General features: G+C 36.2%; 1 pseudogene; it reads right to left on the bottom strand.

The window, feature by feature from the left end:
* Positions 1–784: 784 nt before the first annotated feature.
* The window catches only part of LOC119530626, a 31,807-nt pseudogene continuing 10,476 nt past the window's right edge, over positions 785–22,115 (bottom strand).

Raw genomic sequence — 22,115 nt, 5'->3', positions numbered from 1 at the left:
CCAAACATGTAACATTTAATTATAATAGGAAATATGGTAGAACATACTTGAGGAAGAATAAGGAAGCATATTTATCAGTACCTGAACCATTTTGATAAATAAACAAAAACATCATTTCATCATTAATGCAGATGCTAGCTTAGAAGCTGTGTTTTTGTCTATGCTAAATCGTATCTCTAAAGAAAAATACACTGCTATTTTTTCCAGAATGACAGATCCAATACATGGGGTAAACAAGAATTACAAGGAATAATAACCTAAGACCAAAGATGGTCTCAGGGTGAAACAGAGGAGCAGGAGCACGGAGCTCCCAGACTAATACAATGTGTCCACAGGCAGGGCCTTCCTTGTTACGGGATCAGGGCAAAGGGAGAGGATACACTGTCAGAAACACAACTACCTGCTACAGCATGTTGAGTTGATGTACCATGTTCCACAGACTATTACAAATTCTGATTACTTCACCAGTTCTACATACATGAGATTTGCACAACCTCACCAATGAGAAACTGAAATTTAAGGTCTGCATAAATAAGGTCTAGCTTTCTCCAGTGGCTTAAAAGCAAAACACAACAGACATGAGAAAAAAGAAGTAGTATTGTTGATCTAACTGTGTTTCAGTAATTTAATTTCTAGTTATAACTATTATAAAGAAAGAAAGAAATAAATTGTATATGATTTGTGCTACTCAGAGGACACAGATGAATAAATTAGAACACATGAACCTATTGTCTCTTCTCACTACAACCAAGGTCTTTGAGCTTCCAGATCTGGTAAGGTGGTGCTATAACAATGCTGGAATGAAATGCCAAAGGGAAACATCTTTATGAAGCAAATCAAAATGCACAATCCTGTTATTCACAATATTACCCAGGGCCTTTGTAGGATTTACTTGTCCAGCAAGAAATTGTAGGAACTTCCTAATATCTGTGTGCACCCAGACATTTCTATCTTGAGAGGCATTTTCAGAGGCTAATGGAGGATTTCCAAGATCTTTAAAAGGAGTTGTAACTCATGCTAATTCAGTTTCTATTTTCAACTTCAGTTCTCCGTTTAGGTTTGCTTCAATAATAAGGTCATGGCTGATGTTTTTCATTTTCTCTACAACACTCTTAAGTAAATACTAACATCAGAGTCTGGGATTGTGGGTTCTTGTAAATCCTTTGACATTTTCCTCAGAATACCCTTTATGCGGTTGTCATGTGTCACAATGCAACTAGTGCTGGATACAGATAACAGTTCTACAGAGACTGTGAGGCAGGGAAAGTGTTTATTGGTCAGCTTGATTTTCAAAGCTCTGGCTTTCTGGGCAGTTTTCAAGGATCAAGATAAGTTTTCTCATGTCAGCTCTAAATAAATCTCATTGTTTTCTTCTGAGACAACTTCCATTTGAAATTCACTGAAGAAGTTCTTCTGTTCCAATTCACACCACATGCTCATCCTTCCATTAGCCGCCTTGCCTGAAAGGAGGAAGTTCAGCTTATCTTTGGCAAGCTTAGATATCGTGTTACTGACTGGTGTGAATTGGTCAAGACAGGCTGCATACAGGATGTTGCCCGAAACTTTATGGCCGTGCTCACCTCTACTGAGTTTTTAAAACATTTTATTTTGAAATAATTTCAAACTTACAGGCCAGTTACAAAAATAATACAAACCCCATACAGAGAACTCCAACATACTACTATCATCCCAGATACCCTCATCAGTTTCAACATTTTGCCACATTTACTTTGTCATTCTATCTGTCTACCAAATCTATCCATCCATCTATCCATCCATCTATCTGCCTATCTGTCTCTCTATTTGTCAATCCATTTTCTGAAATGAAAATGTGGGTTGTATACATCATGCTCCTTGAACACTTAATACTGCCATGTGCCTTTTCTAAGAACAAGGATATTCACTTATGTAACTACCTTACATGCAGTTATCAAGCTCAAGAAATTTATAGTTTATATTTCCAACTTTAAACTTCCTTTTGGGGCTTTTCTCTTCAATTATTGGGTCCAGTCCTGGAACACATTATTACATGTCATTATCATTGCCTCTTAAGTTGCTCAGTTGCTCATTTCTTTTATTGTGGGAAAATATGTGCAACATAAACTTTCCCATCTCAACCACTCCCAAACATACCCTTCAGTCCGTTTCCTTACTAGAATTTTTGCAACTCCCCAACCTGAAACCCAAACTGACACCCAGCAACTGTTATGCATTAACTCATCACTCCATGTACCCCACACACCCTGGCCAACTATACTCTACTTTATGATCTGTGAGCTTGCATGTTTTCTGATATTTTATTTGTAGTTACCATGGAGTTTAAATTTAAAATCCCAAATCTGTAACACTCATTTGCTTAGATACTAACTTAACTTGAATGACGTACACAGACTATGTTACTATACTTCTCTGTTTTCTTCACCTTTATGTAATTTTTGTCACAAAGGGCGTGTTTATATGTTATGCGTCTAAAACCACTGGTTTATCATTACATTTTATGCATTTGCCTTGTAGATCCTATAGGAAGTAAAGAGTGGAGTTACAAACCAGAAGTACAATAGTACCAGCATTTATATTTACCCATATCATTGCCCTTACCAGAAATTATTATTTCTTCATGTGGCTTTGATCTGTTATTTAGTATCCTTTCCTTTCAACCTACGGAACTCTCTTTAGCAGTTATTGTTAGGCCAGTTTTGTGGTGATGAACTCTCTCAGCTTTTGTTTATATGAAATGTCTTGACCTCTCCCTCACTTTTGAAAAACAGTTTTCTAAGATACAGAATTATTGCTTGGCAATGTTTTGCTTTCAGAACTTTAAATATGCCATTCCACTGACATCCTGTTTCTAGGGTTTCCAGTGAGAAGTCAGCACTTCATCTTATTGACCCTCCCTTGTATGATGTTGCTAGTCTCTTGCAGCTTTCAGAATTCCCTCTTTATCTTTGGAATTCGGGAGTTCAATTATAATATGCCGTGGTTCGGATCTATTTAGGTTTTCCTGTTTGGAATTCGTTCACAGTCTTAGTTGTGTATACTCATGTCTTTCATTAAGTTTGGGAAGTTTTCAGTCATTATTTCTTTGAATATTCTCTGTTCCTTTCTCTTTTTCTTCTGTTTTGGGGCCCACAAAAGATAGTGTCGCATAGATTCCTTAGACTGTTCATTTTTCTTCATTCTTTCTTATTTCTGCCCCTCAGATTTCATTATTTCAATTGTCTTATCTTCAAGTTCGCTGAGTCTGTCTTCTGCCAGCCCCAATCTGCTGTTGAGCTCTCTAGGGAATTTTTTATTCCTGTTACAGTGGTCTTCAGCTCTGTTTAGTTCCTTTTCTTAATTTCCATCTTCTACTGATATTCTCTTTGTGTTCATCTATTATTTTCCTGATTTCCTTTAGTTCTTTGACCTTGTTTTCCTTTAACTCTTTGAGAACATTTAGGACCATTTTAAAAAATGATTGTCTGTTATATCCCAGGTCTGATCCTCCTTAATGATGGTTGTTAATGCTTCAATTTTCTCCTTTGCCTGTGAGAAAACATGAAGTGATGCCTGTGCCATCACTTCATTTTCTTTGTATTTTCTGTAATCTCTGGTTGCAACCTGGACACTTTGATATTTTATTGTGTTATTGCTAAAGTTTAGACTCTGAGGCATCAGTTCCTCAAGCTTGTATCCCACTAGTGTTTAAAGAGAGCTTTCCTTGAATTCTAGGAGCTAACAAAAAAAGGAAAGAAAAAAAATAAGAAAGAAAATGCCTTCTCTAGCCTTTACAAATTGACCTGTGTGTATGCTTTCCTTCAGAACTTATCCATACAAAGAGTTTATAGAATAGCTCCAAGCCAAAGTATAGGGGCTTCCCTGATCCTTTCTGTGCATGTCTTTTCTTAGGCATGTGCATATGGCCTGGGGATCCCCCCTTTTATGCAGATATGAATGTTCCTTTTTTTGTTAGAAAACAGTTACTTCAAGATCCAGGGCACTGCACTATATGTCCTACAGCTGGCAATCCCTTGACTCAGGCAGCCACTTTATTGCTCCCCTGACAGCATTCTATAGGAGAAGTCTATGAATTGCTTTCTACCTGCAGGGCAAGTTCTGGGATGGCGAGGCCCTCAGGCTGCCATCAGACAGATTGGGCAGACATACATACTCCTAATACATGCATGAGGGTTACTCCACTCCCTGCAGGACCAGGGCCAGGGATTCTTATTGGGAATGTGAATCTGCTCCACTCTGAGCTGGTGAGGGGTAGAGGAAGGGCCAGCCAACACACCTTGAGATCCTATGACTTTCAAGTATCTGTTTTCTTGATATGGCACTTAACTATTTTCTAGTCCTTTGATAAAGATGTCTCTGCCAGTTCTTGCTGGTTGTTCAAAGTTTCTTTTGGGAGACAGACCCCTGAAACCTCATACTTTACCATCTTCATCTCTCTTAAATCTACTGATTTTAAGCAGTGAACTATATGTGGCCATGGAGAAATAACTTTCTAGGATTTATTTCTAAGTATTTAAAATCAGTATATTTAAGTATCTCTACCTCTCCTACCGTTCTCAAAAAAAAATCCCTGTGTGATTGTTCTTTTCAGTTTTTCAAAATAAATAGTAATATATTATCAATAATGATGAGATAGAAATAAGGGAAATGATTGCACTAGTAATATCAGTAAGAATAAAAATGAAAAATAATTATAAAATTATGAGAAATAGTCTAAAAATGATATGAAAAATCACAAAACTTCTTCAAGGAGGTTGAACTTGAATTATTAGAGACATAGTCCATGTACTTAGATAAGGTGATTAAATATGCAGATGGAAATACATATAATGCTTTTCCAACCAAATTGAAAATGAAATATTTTGTCTGTATGCTCTGATTTCCTTAAAAGTTCATAAAATATTTATAAAGTTACTTGGAAAAATAAGAAATAAAAAACTAACCAAATATTTTTAAAATGAAAAATGAGGGAAGATTTTCTTTGAGACCTTGTATTATTTGTTCAGAAACAGACAAACAGATTATATCAGAATACAATTTCACCACTTTATAACTACTTTATAACAAGGTGTGCTATATATGAGGGCCATGAGTCTACTATAGACTGACTTTCCCTGTTTACTGCCTTTGCACCCTAGTTTTTGTGTTGATAAGAGAGGTTGTATGTTCTCCTTCCTTTGCCTGGAAATTATATTTGATTGGACATTAGATTGAAGTTGCAAAAAAGATACCTCATCATAGTTGTATAAAACATGGATACTACTGTATTTCCTGAGATATAGCATCTTAGGGGTTTACTGTTTAATTACTTCAAGCTTACAAAGTTGTAGGCTTTACTTTGTAGGTGAAGTACATGAGCTAAAGTTTTGCCTTATTGATGTTAATTTCAACAGACAGAAAGAAGTCAACTATGAACTATGTTTTTGGTTTTTATAGAGTTAGGTTACATCCCATCTATACTCAGATAAGGAAAATGCCTTTTTCCTTAAAAACTTAGAATATCTTTTAATAGTAAATAAAAGAATTTTTTTTCAGTCTTCCTCTATATTGCCTGGAACTGTTTTTTTTTTGTTGTTTTTTTTTTTTTTTTAAGTCCATCCGAATGTCTTATTTATGTCAAGAACAGTTTAAAATTTCCCCAGATAGCAAGTGAACATAGGATATATTCTTTAAAAAAAAACATGTTTCCTTTGATATTACATAAGTTCTTTACATGTCAGTAATAAACATCCTAGAATTTCCAAAATGATGTTGAGATACAAAACAAATAAAAAAAATAGTTGTGTCCACTGCATCTTTTGAAAATCCTCCCTCCCAATAAGGGCTCCAGTCTTCTACAGAGATGGTGGAATTGGCAGGCAGAAAGAAAATAATAGCAGGACATTTGGAATGCTGAAATGAGAAGTCTTCCTGAAATAATCAGCTTCAAGAGTTGCTAAGAACTTATGAAAGTGTCTAAAAAGTCAAGATCTCATGCTTCAAGTGCCATTATTTTATTTCTTACCAATTTTATAACTATTGTTAAAGGGTTTTTTTGAAAAGTGGTAAATACTATTTTTATATGTCTGGGAAAAGACATCAAACCAAAAAAATCCACTACTTGATATTGTTTTAGTCCTTCTTCCCTCTTCCTAACTGGAATCTGCAAATATATATATAATAGCTAATTCATCTTCAACAAAATATTGGATAATTTTGTCTGAATTTAGTTAGAGTGCATAGGTCTCATTGTTTTAATTTGAAATCTTCTAAGTAACATTTGTAGTTATTAACTCTTTGCTTAATAATGGTTTTATTTTCTGTATAACTGATGTTTAGAGGAGTCTCAGCTCATTATATATAAAGAAGAAAGGGTTCTGTGTTTTCTCAGTCACTACTTTCAAATATGCCATGTCAAAACTCCCTTCACTGCTGAGTAGTTGGACTCTTCACAACATATGGTTTTAATCCCATAATTATTCTACCATTTTAAATTTCTCAGTTTAAATTTTAGACATCTTATATTGCATTGAAAGCTCTGCATGTTCTCTGTGCAAGGCTAGGTTTGCAGCTTTAGGGACTTGGAGCATAAAGAGGTACTTGGTTAGTTCTTGCTCTCCTTCCCCTGTGTGACGCTGAGGCGCTTGATCTCAGGGGCCCAGAAGTGAGGTTAAAGCAACAGAGCCCAACAGATAAATCATTTGCAATTATTTTCTCACATTGTGTTCATTGTTTTTTTTCACTTTCTTGATAATGCCCTTGGAAGTATGGAATTTTTTAATTTGATGAAATCAAATTTATTTTTTTTTCTTTTGTTGCTTGTGCTTTTGGTGTCACATCTAAGAATCCATTGCCAAATCTAAGATCATGAAGATATTTATACCTATATTTTCTTCTAGCACTTTTATGGTTTTAGCTGTTGTTTAGGTCCTTGGTCCATTTACAGTTAATTTTTGTATATGGGGTGAGGTAGGGACCCAATTTCATTCTTTTGCATATGGAAATCCAGTTTACCCAGCACCAGTTGGTTCAATGGACTATTTTTCTCCATTGAATGAATTTAGCACCCTTCTCAAAAGACAATGACCATAAGTTATTCCTGGACTCTCAATTCTTTCCGTTGCTCTATGTGTCTATCCTTATACCGATGCCACAGTTTTGATTAGTGCAGCCTTGTATAAATTTTGAAATTGGGAAGCTTGAGTTCTCCTACTTTATTCTTCTTTTTCAAGATTATTTTGGTTATTTGGGGCTTGTGATTCCATGTGAATTTGAGGATTGTCTTTTCCATTTATACAAAAACAGTTATTGGAATTTTGATAGGGATTGAGATGAATCAGTAGATCTTTTTGGGTAGTATTCACCTCTTAACAATATTATCTTCCAGTTCATGAACACTGATGTCTTTCCCCTTATTTAGGCTTTCTTTAATTTCTTTCAACAATGTTTTGTAATTTTCAATGTACAAGTCTTTCATCTCCATGGTTAAATTTATTCCCAGATATCTTATTCTTTTAGATGATATCATAAACAGAATTTTCTTAATTTCCTTTTCAGATTGTTCATTACTGGTATATAGAAACATAATTGATTTTGGCATGTTGCTCTTCTATCTTGCAATTTTGCTGCAATCAGTTATTAGCTCTACTAGTTTCCTTGTGGATTCTTTGGAATTTTCTATATATAGGATCATGTCATCTTGTGTGAATAGAGATAGTTTTTCTTTCTTTCAAATTTGGATGTCTTTTATTTCTTAAGCCATAACATTTTTAATAGAAAATTTAAAATGTGGGTCTCTAATTCCCTTTGCTGTCTTCTGAGAAATTCTTACATGAAATATATTTTCAATTTGCACCCTCCTGATTACAAATATTAAGCCACTTAAAGGGGGGATAGCCTTTAGTTATTTCTGAGTGTTATATTCTATTAAATATTTTAATCTATTTGCTATGTATTCAACTTAGGGGAGAATTTATTAACCTAAGTCTTTTAAGTGAAGGCAATATTTGGCAAAATGTTTCTCTCATATTTGGCAAAATGTTTCTCTCATCACTATAATTACCACCGTAACATACAATGGCAGTTGACAACTATATCCTTGGAATTACAACTTTAGCTATAGTTTATTGTTGTGCTCCTATACAATAGACGTGCAACCAGGATGGAATTCTTTTACATGATGTTCTCACTATTATACCAGACATCATATAGAATCTCAACAATATAGATATTAATATTTACTGAAATTATAAAGATCAGTAAAATATTGTGAGACTAGTGAGACTTGATTCTATTGCATTGGAAATAGAAATGAGTCAATCAACATTTTTACTTCTTTATAAAAACAATTATTGATTTCTGTTAGTTTGTCTCATAATATCCTGGAAATATGGCATTTCTGGGAAATGGCAGGGATTTAACTACATGTCATTGGCTCTGGCAACATATAACTTAGTCACTGAGGTAGGTACACAGTGATCCAGATTTTCCCAAGGCATAAACTATATCTTGGGAATAAATTAGTCAGTTTTGGAAGGTGTTTTAATTCATCAGAACTCCAGAGAATTATGAGGGCACTGATGCAGAATTTATTAAGTGACAGTTACATGCTTGAAAAATCAATCTCAATTATTAATTTGGAAAACATTTGATGCAGATTGAGCCTAATTTTCCAAATGTGCCTGTCATTTAGTAAAAAGTATTTTAGCATCCTTGAAACAGCTCATATCTTTTCTATTAGATAAATGGTAGTGTATCTATAGGCAAACCAAAATATTAAATCCCATATAATATAAAACCAAGTCCTAAGACTTCATTTTCATGTAGCTGTTTCTGAGATAATACAGGTTAGAACTTCATAAGTGCACTTGATGCTTATAAATTTGATTACTTTTGTATGCTTGGAAAACTGTTGGCAGAGCTAAATGTATTTTCTAGCGTAATAGTTGTAAGGAAAATGAAAACAGCACTTGATTAATTGAATGTTCAACCTAATGGTAAAGGATATTTATAATTTCATAATAATAAGAACACTTCAAATAATTCATGGTGACCAGAGATAGTATCCTGTGAATGAATTTAAGTATCTTGTCAATAATAGGTTGCAGAGAGAAAGTAAGGAAATTGATGGAGTTTGTGATTTCCTGGGTTATGTTGATGTTCAGGCTCATAATTTCTTAGAAAATTCCTAGCTTTTAAGTAATCATAAAGCAGAAATCATTGAACATTATTTTGTACAACTTGATCTATTCAGTTCTCTAGCTTATTTTTGTCATACTTAAATCATTTATAGTTACAGTAAATCATTTCAAATAGTTCCAAATGAAATATTTTTAAATAAAATCAAACTCTTGTGTATTTGACAAGTGATTGGAAGAGATTTCAGTTGTGTAGAATTATTGCATTGGGTTGTTTTACCAAAAGCTGTAATTTGCAAAATTGGGTTTCAACAGTTTGTGCATCATGTAAATATGATGTTACAAATGCCACCATTTGATTTTTGCACAGTAAGTAGGTGAAACTGGCTTTTGTACAGAGGAAATTGTTTTTATTGGATTCACGCAAAATAAATGGAACTCAATACATCCTCTCTCTTTCAGTTCTCTTTCTACACTTTTTACACCTTTCAAAAATACTTTGTGATCCCATTATTTACTCTTGCAGTTCTTTTCAAGTAAACTTACAACCGTTGGTTGTTAGAATTGAATTACTACTGTTCTCATTACCATATCCCCATCATATGAAATCTCAAAAAAGGATATACATTTTCCTTAAATTATAAGGATTAGAAATAATTTTATAAGAATAATAAAAAATGGATTTTGCTACAGTGGAAAAAGAGAATGGTTCAGATAAAGTTGCCTTTTCTCATTTGCTAAAAACAGTTAATGATCTGTTGATAAGTTTTTTGAAAAAAAAAATACAGCCTTTTTTGGGAAATGGAGGGGAAATTTAATGACTTAGTTTCCTAGTGCTGCCAAAACATATTTCCACACACTGGTGGCTTAAAACAAAAAAAAATGTATTGTCTCCCTGTTCCAGTGAATAGAAGCCTGAAACCAAGGTGTCAACAGGGCCAAACTCCCCCTGAAGTCTGTGGAGGGTAATCTGTTCCACCCCTGCCCTGACTTTTGCGGTGACTTGCTGGCAATCCATGGTGTCCTCTGCCTCAGTTGTCACATGGCATCCTCTCCTCTGTCTGTGTACACTTCTCCCTTTTTAATAAGGCCACCATCATAGTAGATTAGGACTCACTCTAATCCAGTTTGGCCTCCTCTTAACTAATCACATCTTTTTTTTTTTTTTTTTTTTTTTTTTTGTCATGTGTATAGCAGTCACTGATAATTTTTTTTTTAATTTTATTTTGAAATAAATTCAAACGTACAGGAACAGTTGCAAAAACAATACAAATCCCATACACAGAACTCCAGCATACCCTGACCCCACTCTGCTGATACCCCAAGCCACCAACTTGAACATCCTGTCACACCACCATTTCTTTCTTTCCCTCCCTCCCTCCCTATCATCCATTGTCTCTTGCTCTATCTTCTGAACATATGAGAGCAGGCTGCACACATCCTTAAACAAACAATAAAATTCACATATACATTTCCCATGAACAAGAACCTTTTTTTTTTATCTTTATTTTATTGAGATATATTCACATACCATGCAGTCATACAAAACAAATCGTACTTTCGATTGTTTACAGTACCATTACATAGTTGTACATTCATCACCTAAATCAATCCCTGACACCTTCATTAGCACACACACACAAATAACAAGAATAATAATTAGAGTGAAAAAGAGCAATTGAAGTAAAAAAGAACACTGGGTACCTTTGTCTGTTTGTTTCCCTCCCCTGTTTTTCTACTTATCCATCCATAAACTAGACAAAGTGGAGTGTGGTCCTTATGGCTTTCCCAATCCCATTGTCCCCCCTCATAAGCTACATTTTTATACAACTGTCTTCGAGATTCATGGGTTCTGGGTTGTAGTTTGATAGTTTCAGGTATCCACCACCAGCTACCCCAATTCTTTAGAACCTAAAAAAGGTTGTCTAAAGTGTGCGTAAGAGTGCCCACCAGAGTGACCTCTCAGCTCCTTTTGGAATCTCTCTGCCACTGAAGCTTATTTCATTTCCTTTCACATCCCCCTTTTGGTCAAGAAGATGTTCTCCGTCCCACGATGCCGGGTCTACATTCCTCCCTGGGAGTCATATTCCACGTTGCCAGGGAGATTCACTCCCCTGGGTGTCTGATCCCACGTAGGGGGGCGGGCAGTGATTTCACCTTTCAAGCTGGCTTAGCCAGAGAGAGAGGGCCACATCTGAGCAACAAAGAGGCATTCAGGAGGAGGCCCTTAGGCACAACCATAGGGAGGCCTAGCCTCTCCTTTGCAGCAACCGTCTTCCCAAGGGTAAAACTTATGGTAGAGGGCTCAACCCATCAAACCACCAGTCCCCTATGTCTGTGGTCATGTTAGCAACCATGGAGGTGGGGTAGGCGAATACCCCTGCATTCTCCACAGGCTCCTCAAGGGGGCACTACATCTTTTTTTTTCCTTGTTTTTCTTCTTTTTTTTTTTTAACTTTCCCTTCTTTTTTAAATCAACTGTATGAAAAAAAAGTTATAAAGAAAACAAACATACAATAAAAGAACATTTCAAAGAGACCATAACAAGGGAGTAAGAAAAAGACAACTAACCTAAGATAACTGCTTAACTTCCAACATGTTCCTACTTTAGCCCAAGAAAGTTACATAATATAGCGACATTTCTGTGAACTTGTTCCTACTATATCCATCTGAAATTAACAGACCATAGTCATTCCTGGGCATCCCCAGAACGTTAAATAGCTTATCTGTTCTTCTTGGATTATTGATCCCCTTTCCTTAATTGCTCTCTACTGCTAGTTCCCCTACATTCTACATTATAAACCATTTGTTTTACATTTTTCAAAGTTCACATTAGTGGTAGCATATAATATTTCTCTTTTCGTGCCTGGCTTATTTCACTCAGCATTATGTCTTCAAGGTTCATCCATGTTGTCATATGTTTCACGAGATCGTTCCTTCTTACTGCCGCGTAGTATTCCATCGTGTGTATATACCACATTTTATTTATCCACTCATCTGTTGAAGGGCATTTGGGTTGTTTCCATCTCTTGGCAATTGTGAATAATGCTGCTATGAACATTGGCGTGCAGATATCTGTTCGTGTCACTGCTTTCCGATCTTCCGGGTATATACCGAGAAGTGCAATGGCTGGATCGAATGGTAACTCTATAAGTAGTTTTCTAAGGAACTGCCAGACTGACTTCCAGAGTGGCTGAACCATTATACAGTCCCACCAACAATGAAAAAGAGTTCCAATTTCTCCACATCCCCTACAGCATATGTAGTTTCCTGTTTGTTTAATGGCAGCCATTCTAACCGGTGTTAGATGGTATCACATTGTGGTCTTAATTTGCATCTCTCTAATAGCTAGTGAAGCTGAACATTTTTTCATGTGTTTCTTGGCCATTTGTATTTCCTCTTCAGAGAACTGTCTTTTCATATCTTTTGCCCATTTTATAATTGGGCTGTCTGTACTATTGTCATTGAGTTGTAGGATTTCTTTATATATGCAAGATATCAGTCTTTTGTCAGATACATGGTTTCCAAAAATTTTTTCCCATTGAGTTGGCTGCCTCTTTACCTTTTTGAGAAATTCCTTTGAGGTGCAGAAACTTCTAAGCTTGAGGAGTTCCCATTTATCTATTTTCTCTTTTGTTGCTTGTGCTTTGGGTGTAAAGTCTAGGAAGTGGCCGCCTAATACAAGGTCTTGAAGATGTTTTCCTACATTATCTTCTAGGAGTTTTATGGTACTTTCTTTATATTGAGATCTTTCGTCCATTTTGAGTTAATTTTTATGTAGGGGGTGAGGTAAGGGCCTCTTTCATTCTTTTGGATATGGATATCCAACTCTTCCAGCCCCATTTGTTGAAAAGACCATTATGACTCAGTTCAGTGACTTTGGGGGCCTTATCAAAGATCAGTGGGCCATAGATCTGAGGGTCTATCTTTGAATTCTCAATTCGATTCCATTGATCTATATGTCTATCTTTGTGCCAGTACCATGCTGTTTTGGCAACTGTGGCTTTATAATAAGCTTCAAAGTCAGGGAGTGTAAGTCCTCCCACTTCGTTTTTCTTTTTTAGAGTGTCTTTAGCAATTCGAGGCATCTTCCCTTTCCAAATAAATTTGATAACTAGCTTTTCCAAGTCTGCAAAGTAGGTTGTTGGAATTTTGATTGGGATTGCATTGAATCTGTAGATGAGTTTGGGTAGAATTGACATCTTAATGACATTTAGCCTTCCTATCCATGAACACGGAATATTTTTCCATCTTTTAAGGTCCCCTTCTATTTCCTTTAATAGAGTTATGTAGTTTTCTTTGTATAGGTATTTTACATCTTTGGTTAAGTTTATTCCTAGGTACTTGATTTTTTTAGTTGCTATTGAAAATGGTATCTTTTTCTTGAGTGTCTCTTCAGTTTGTTCATTTCTAGCATATGGAAACATTACTGACTTATGTGCATTAATCTTGTATCCCGCTACTTTGCTAAATTTGTTTATTAGCTCTAGTAGCTGTATCGTCGATATCTCAGGGTTTTCCAGATATAAGATCATATCATCTGCAAACAATGACAGTTTTACTTCTTCTTTTCCAATGTGGATGCCTTTTATTTCTTTGTCTTGCTGGATTGCCCTGGCTAGCACTTCCAGCACAATGTTGAATAACAGTGGTGACAGCGGGCATCCTTGTCTTGTTCCTGATCTTAGAGGGAAGGCTGTCAGTCTCTCACCATTGAGTACTATGCTGGCTGTGGGTTTTTCATATATGCTCTTTATCATGTTGAGGAAGTTTCCTTCAATTCCTACCTTTTGAAGTGTTTTTATCAAAAAGGGATGTTGGATTTTGTCAAATGCTTTTTCAGCATCTATTGAGATGATCAATTGATTTTTCCCTTTTGACTTGTTAATGTGTTGTAATACATTGATTGATTTTCTTATGTTGAACCATCCTTGCATGCCTGGAATGAACCCCACTTGGTCATGGTGTATGATTTTTTTAATGTGTCTTTGGATTCGATTTGCAAGTATTTTGTTGAGGATTTTTGCATCTATATTCATTATGGAGATTGGCCGGTAGTTTTCGTTTTTTGTAGCATCTTTGCCTGGTTTTGGTATTAGATTGATGTCAGCTTCATAAAATGAGTTAGGTAGTGTTCCATTTTCTTCAATGTTTTGAAAGAGTTTGAGTAAGATTGGTGTCAGTTCTTTCTGGAAAGTTTGGTAGAATTCCCCTGTTAAGCCATCTGGCCCTGGGCATTTATTTGTGGGAAGATTTTTGATGACTGATTGGATCTCTTTGCTTGTGATGGGTTGGTTGAGGTCTTCTATTTCTTCTCTGGTCAGTCTAGGTTGTTCATATCTTTCCAGGAAATTGTCCATTTCTTCTACATTATCCACTTTGTTGCCATACAGTTGTTCATAATATCCTCTTATAATTTTTTTAATTTCTTCAGGATCTGCAGTTATGTCACCTTTTTCATTCATTATTTTGTTTATATGGGTCTTCTCTCTTTTTGATTTTGTCAGTCTAGCTAGGGGCTTGTCAATCTTGTTGATCTTCTCAAAGAACCAACTTTTGGTGATATTTATCCTCTCTATTGTTTTTTTGTTCTCTGTGTCATTTATTTCTGCTTTAATCCTTGTTATTTCTTTTCTTCTACTTGGTTCAGGATTGGTTTGCTGTTCATTTTCTAGCTTCTTCAGTTGTTCCATTAGTTTTTTGATTTTGGCTCTTTCTTCCTTTTTAATATATGCATTTAGTGCTATAAATTTCCCCCTTAGCACTGCTTTTGCTGCATCCCATAGGTTTTGGTATGTTGTGTTCTCATTTTCATTCATCTCTATATATTTAGCAATTTCTCTTGCTATTTCTTCGTTAACCCACTGATTGTTTAGGAGTGTTTTGTTTAACCTCTAGGTATTTGTGAATTTTCTAAGTCTCTGATGGTTATTGACTTCTAATTGTATTCCATTGTGGTCAGAGAATGTGCTTTGAATAATTTCAATCTCTTAAATTTATTGAGGCTTGTTTTATGTCCCAGCATATGGTCTATTCTGGAGAAAGTTCCGTGAGCAGTATAAAAGTATGTGTATCCTGGTGATTTGGGATGTAATGTCCTGTATATGTCTGTTAAATCTAATTCATTTATCAGATTGTTTAGGTTTTCAATTTCCTTATTGGTCTTCTGTCTGGTTGATCTATCTATAGGAGAGAGTGATGTGTTGAAGTCTCCCACAATTATTGTGGAAACATCAATTGCTTCCTTTAGTTTTGCCAGTGTTTCTCTCATGTATTTTGTGGCACCTTGATTGGGTGCATAGACATTTAGGATTGTTATTTCTTCTTGCTGAATTGACCCTTTTATTAGTATGTAGTGGCCTTCTTTGTCTGTCAAACCATCCCTGCATTTGAAGTCTATTTTATCTGAGATTAATATTGCTACACCTGCCTTCTTTTGGCTGTAGCTTGCATGAAATATTTTTTTCCATCCTTTCACTTTCAGTTTCTTTGTGTCCCTGTGTCTAAGATGAGTCTCTTGAATGCAGCATATTGATGGTTCATTTTTTTTGATCCATTCTGCGAATCTGTATCTTTTAATTGGGGAGTTTAATCCATTTACATTCAATGTTATAACCGTGAAGGCATTTCGTGAATCAGCCATCTTATCCTTTGGTTTATGTTTGTCATATTTTTCCCTCTCTCTATTAATATCCTTTATTATACCCATACCGAATCTCTTTAGTACTGAACCTTTCCCCAATTCTCTCTGTCCTTTCTTTGTTTCTCTGTCTGTAGGGCTCCCTTTAGTATGTCCAGTAGGGCAGGTCTCTTGTTAGCAAATTCTCTCAGCATTTGTATGTCTGTGAAAAATTTAAGCTCTCCCTCAAATTTGAAGGAGAGCTTTGCTGGATAAAGTATTCTTGGCTGGAAATTTTTCTCACTCAGAATTTTAAATATATCGTGCTACTGCCTTCTTGCCTCCATGGTGGCTGCTGAGTAGTCACTACTTAGTCTTATGCTGTTTCCTTTGTATGTGGTGAATTGCTTTTCTCTTGCTGCTTTCAGAACTTGCTCCTTCTCTTCCGTGTTTGACAGTGTGATCAGTATATGTCTCGGAGTGGGTTTATTTGGATTTATTCTATTTGGAGTTCGCTGAGCATTTATGATTTGTGTATTTATGTTGTTTAGAAGATTTGGGAAGTTTTCCCCAACAATTTCCTTGAATACTCTTCCTAGACCTTTACCCTTTTCTTCCCCTTCTGGGACACCAATGCGTCTTATATTCGGACGTTTCATATTATCTATCGTATCCCTGAGGTCCATTTCGATTTTTTCAATTTTTTTCCCCATTCTTTCTTTTATGCTTTCATTTTCCATTCTGTCGTCTTCCAGGTCACTGATTCGTTGTTCAACTTCCTCTAGTCTTGTACTATGAGTGTCCAGAATATTTTTAATTTGGTCAACAGTTTCTTTAATTTCCATAAGATCATCCATTTTTTTATTTAGTCTTGCAATGTCTTCTTTATGCTCTTCTAGGGTCTTCTTGATTTCCTTTGTATCCCGTACTATGGTCTCATTGTTCATCTTTAGTTCTTTGAGTAGCTGCTCTAGGTGCTGTGTCTCTTCGGATCTTTTGATTTGGGTGCTTCGGCTTGGGTTATCCATATCATCTGGTTTTTTCATATGCTTTATAATTTTCTGTTGTTTTTGTCCTCATGGCATTTGATGAACTTGATAGGGTTCTTTTAGGATCTGTAGACCAGTTGAAGTCCTTATCTCTAATTTATCAGATCCACAGCTTCGTGGAGTACACTTTCTCTAACTAACCAGCAGGTGGCGTCCACGAGCCACCTGTTTTCCACAAGCCAGTTCTCCCCTGCTTAGCCTTTTTGGTGAGTGGGGGAGTGAGTCTTGTGGGGTCCAATTGGTGTACCAAGCTTGCGTGTGTAGTTGATGTTGCCTGCCCTGTATATGGGGCGTGTTTCTGGGCAGTCAGGGAGGGAGGGTGGCCCTGACAATCAAATCTCCCTGGTGATCCTAGAGTTTTAAAGCTGCTGCAATAGTCTAATCCTTCAGTTCAGTCCTGCCACAGTTTGTCTCTGCCACTGACCCACAAGTCCTTGGTATTGGCGTATGGCTCCTGAGACTTGCAAGTGGGCCGCTCTTCCAGGCTGTGCACCCCGGGTCCTCTGTTGAGGGATGACTGTGCTATGTCACAGGTGAGTGCTGTCCCCCCAGGGCAGTTCTGGGCTGCTGGGCTGTGTAGGGAGGCTCCCAGTCTGCTGAAATGATGGCTGAATGGGTCTTTGTTAATTCACACTGCTCCACCTTCCCAACTCTGGGACAGTCAGCTGAGGTAGAAGGGAAGGCTAATGTCCACGCCCAGTTTTGTGGTGTGTGCCTGTTATTTGAAGCACTTCCATCACACTGGGTTGTCTGGGGCAGCTCTGGGCTATGGGGCTGGCGATGGGCAGGAGTGTTTCTTGTCCACCAGGATGATGGCTGTGAGCAAACACCCCCTTTTTCTTGGGAAGTTGTGGTGTTTAGTGAATTTTCTCAGCCACTGGGTTATTGCCTTTTGTCTCAGAGCTCTCTTAGTTCTGCTCTTGACTTGACCTGCCCAAATTGCAAGTCTTTGAAGCTTTCTGTATTGGGCTTCTTAGAGTAATTGTTTTAGAAAAAGAAAAAAGGATAAAAAAAAAAAAAAAAGGGCCCTCCTCAGAGATCTAATGGGTTATTGAAATGCTAAGAGACAAAGCAACCAGGGCTATTAAGGAAAGGTCCACAGGGCAGAGAGATCAGCTTTTCTTCGGGATTTGCATATGCGCCTCAGGGCCTAAGCTCTGCCCTTCCCCTTTCTATGTTCACCAGAACTCCAAAAATCCTCCGCTTTTATTTTGGAGTTTTTCGTGTTGTTTTTTTTTCTATGCCTGTCTCCTCTCTGCTGGGCTGGCTGCTGTCAGATTGTCTGGTGTCTGGTCTCAGTGTATCTATGGTTGGAGTTTGGATCAGTAGAATGAGTTTCCGATAAGGGCTGCCACTGCAGTTCTCCCTTCTCCTTCCCGGAGCTGACAGCCCGTCCTCCCACAGGACTGAGCCTGACAGGGAGGGGTGCGGGTCCCCTGGCCGCAAAAACTTACAGATTTCGCTGATCTCAGCAGTTCGACGTTTTCATGAGTGTTGTATGAAGTATGCCCAATGTCAGATTGCTCTGTGGTGTCCAGTCCACATAGTTCCTGGCTTTCTACCTACTTTCCTGGAGGAGTAACTAAAACATACAGCTCACCAGTCCGCCATCTTGCCCCGCCCTCCCTAATCACATCTTTAAAGACCCTATTTCCAAATAAGGGCACAAATGTACAGGTTCAGGGGTTAGGACTAGAACGTATCTTTTTGCGGAACACAATTCAACCCTTAACACTTAAAACACTGCACTTTGGGATGTCTGATGAGCCTGATTTTCATAATTCTGATGTACCTCGAAGCAAAGGAGCAGGGTCAGGTACCTCCAAAGAGACACTTCAATCACCCAGAATACACAAGTAGCCAAGGAATGGTGTTCTTGAAAAGCAGAGTCTGTTCTGCCTTGAAGCAAGGAACAGGGCCAGGTACCCCCAAAAGAAGTTCCTTAAGCCTCTGAAGACAATCTGGTGGAAGGTGTGAGCCATTAGTGAACCACTTGGAAATGCTGGGGGCTGTGCATGGAAATCCAGCAGTAAAAGGGATCCCAGAGGATCTGGGTGGGGTGCCCAGGGTGCATGCTGCATGAAACATGTGTTGTGAGTTCACAGAGACAAGCATCTCGTAAACAAGGAATGCACAGAAACTTATCCAAAACTTCTGAAGATTTTGAGCCATTTAAGATATCAACTGGACTTCACGTATTTCAGATGTAATCTTGGATCAGCCACTATGTTATCCTTATGCTTCTCAGATGGAGGTGACTTCACACAAGAAATCTCTTTTATCAACCCTTTCTCTCTGTCTCTTTTAATAAACAGCAGCATGTATTTTAAAAACTCATATTTCCATACTTTTCCTTTCCAGGACAACCCAAGAAAATAGAAACATGTTTTTATAAAAGTTAAAAATTGGCTAGTGAAGAAGAGAGAAAGGGGTAGTAAATAGATTTTTCTGCCAGGGAATTCATGATAAATGACTTTCAAAGGTTTAAAGATTCAGAAATTTTTAAGTATTAGAGGAATTGGTCTACTTAAAAACAATAGGAGCTTTCACAAGCATAATAGACCTTGATTGTGCATCATCAGGTTTATTTGTGAAAAGTTGAATACAAAAGATGATATTCTTTTATTTAAAATAACGTAATAGTTTTTACAATCACAGAAGTGGTTATAAAATCATGTTCTGATTTTGTTGTCTTAATGGTAAATCAGTGGTATTGGGTAAGTGAATGGGTTCATTTCTTGTTTCTGCTTTTTAGTGGATGTGTGATATTGGAAAACTGAGTCTCACTGAAGAAAAATGACTTGAGCAATGTCATATAATAAATTATAGATCCTTACTTCAAATCTAGGTTCATCTGACCCAAAGATTTTGCTTATCAACTCCATAGGTTATGGCTATCAAAGTATTTGTGGAGAATGATTAGAATGTTGTGCTGAAAAATCCATCAATATGTTGCATAATATATTTGAATATGCTGCTGGGTATCTGTGTATGTATTAGTTACATACACAGGTGCACAAGCTCTTTTTTTTTCTTTCTTTTTTTTTTTTTTTTTTTTGATTGGAGCCCATGCTTGAATGACATTAGAACCTAAATTTAAGCCCTGATATTTTATAGCGTGATTATGGGTAAATTACAAAATTACCAAATCTTTTGGTTTGTTTTCCTCAAGCCTCTACAATCTATCTATTTCACAGAAATTTTCATGACTGAAATGAAATAAATATTAACATGTTTAATGAAGTAAAAAAGTATAATACAGGTGCAAATTTTATACCTTTTATTTTCTATTTCATGGGATGAGTGTTTAATTACATGTGGTAATTTTTAAAATCTTAAAGAATATTGTGATGAATTTCTATTTAGAATAAAGAAGCACCAGGTGTTGATAAAATGTATGACTGTCAACCTATGCTACATTTGCAGTGAAGCTTTTACAATTTTTAATTATCATAGGGTCTGCTTTCTTTGCCACTGACTTTGGCAAGTATTTCAAACCTCTCACTATTCTCTTCAAGTTCTACAGTTATAGAAGACTTCTTATCAGAAAATATGCAAGCCATAAGACAATAGAGCAACTGCTTTAAGTGCTCAAAAAAATGTAGGAAACTCTTAAAATTGTCAATCCTTGAGGACCCAGGAAAAGATTGGGCCAAGATCAAATTTGGAGAAATGATCCTTGAATTAGAGAAACACCTCATCTTCTGAAACTGGTGGAGGGAATCTATACCTAGATATGAATATTTATCTTATGTTCACTCATACTATATTTAGTGGGAGAGGGGATATGAGAAAGATTTTATTTGATAATCTTACTCTTTTGGATGAAGGTATAGATGAGGGCAATTTTCTGAGAATAAAGGGGAGATGGTAGAGTTTGAGGATTCTGTGCAGAACAGATTGTTTTTTCAATGACTATTAAAAGTTCACTTAAAATTTAAAAGTAATAAATCCCACATCTATGTCATATGTGTTTAAGTATTCTTAAAATTTTGCATGTTTGACTATGAAAAGGATAAGCAAAACCATAAAAATTTAAGAGAACATACAAAGGTGTATATATATATATAATATATATATAATATGTATATATATGTGTATATTATCTACATATGTCTGTGTATATATGTACATGTATGTATATATAAAAGCATGACCCTAAAGGTAGAAATAATGATAGAAAAATAAATACCACCCCAAAACTAAAACAGCATATTGTTTAAATTTTTTTAAATGCTTTACAGGTATATCATATATTGTATGCAGAATCCCGCAAATGAATATAGAAAAGTATCTGGAAATTTATGAACCAAAATATTAAAGGTGACTACTCAGGTTGGGGGTTTTATAAAATATTTTTTCTGTTTCTCTAATCATTCTTCAATGAAGATACATTGACATAAATCTAATCACATTCTTAATGTATTCAGTTGAATTCATAACTAATACCTGTAGCCTGGGTATGAGGCTGAATACAAAAGTAATTTGTTATAAAGTCCTTGCTTTCAAGAATTTGATGGACAAACATATACGAGCAGTGTTGATCTCTTGGCATTTCCCTAGGTAGGTGGTAAGTCTTGAGAATGATCTGAAAGTCCCTTTGGACAAACTTTTATTCCTAGTGATAAAAATTTGATTAAAATAAAATTAAGAGCATTGCTATTTTTCTACCTCAGGTTTTGAGTCCAAATGTATGGCTAAGAATATTAATATGCACAGAAATGTTCATCCATGACATTGGTCATGTCCTTAGCAAGAAAAATAAAATGAAAGTCATCAAGAGTTCTTCAAGTAGCAGTAAGTTTAGTTAAAAATAAAATTTCTTATCATTTTTACCCATAAGAAGCAAAAACATACCAACGTAGAATACATATATATTTTTTTAATTCAGTTTTATAGAGATATATTCACATTCCATACAATCATCCACAGTGTACAGTTATTCACAGTACTGTCATATAGTTGTGCATTCATCACCATAATCAATTTTGAACATTCTCATTACTCAAAGAAAAAAGGTAAGCATAAAAATAAAAGTAAAAAAGAATATGTAAAACATCCCATCCGCCCATCCCACCCCATTTTTCATTTAATTTTTGTCCCCTTTTTTGTTCTCATCTGTCCATACACTGGATAAAGGGAGTGTAAGCCACAAGGTTTTCACAATCACACAGTCATACCATGTAAGCTAGTTTTGCAATCGTCTTCAAGAATCAAATCTACTGGGATGCAGGTATTTCCTTCTGGCTATTCTCGTACACTAGAAACTAAAAAGGGGTCCAGAGTGACCTCTCAAATCCATTTGAAATGTCTCAGCCATTGAAACTTTATTTT

The sequence above is a fragment of the Choloepus didactylus genome, chromosome 3 (assembly GCF_015220235.1).
Source record: "Choloepus didactylus isolate mChoDid1 chromosome 3, mChoDid1.pri, whole genome shotgun sequence".
Classification (NCBI taxonomy): domain Eukaryota; kingdom Metazoa; phylum Chordata; class Mammalia; order Pilosa; family Megalonychidae; genus Choloepus; species Choloepus didactylus.
The sequence above is the reverse complement of the archived record's forward strand: the minus strand, read 5'-3'. Positions and strand labels throughout refer to the sequence as shown.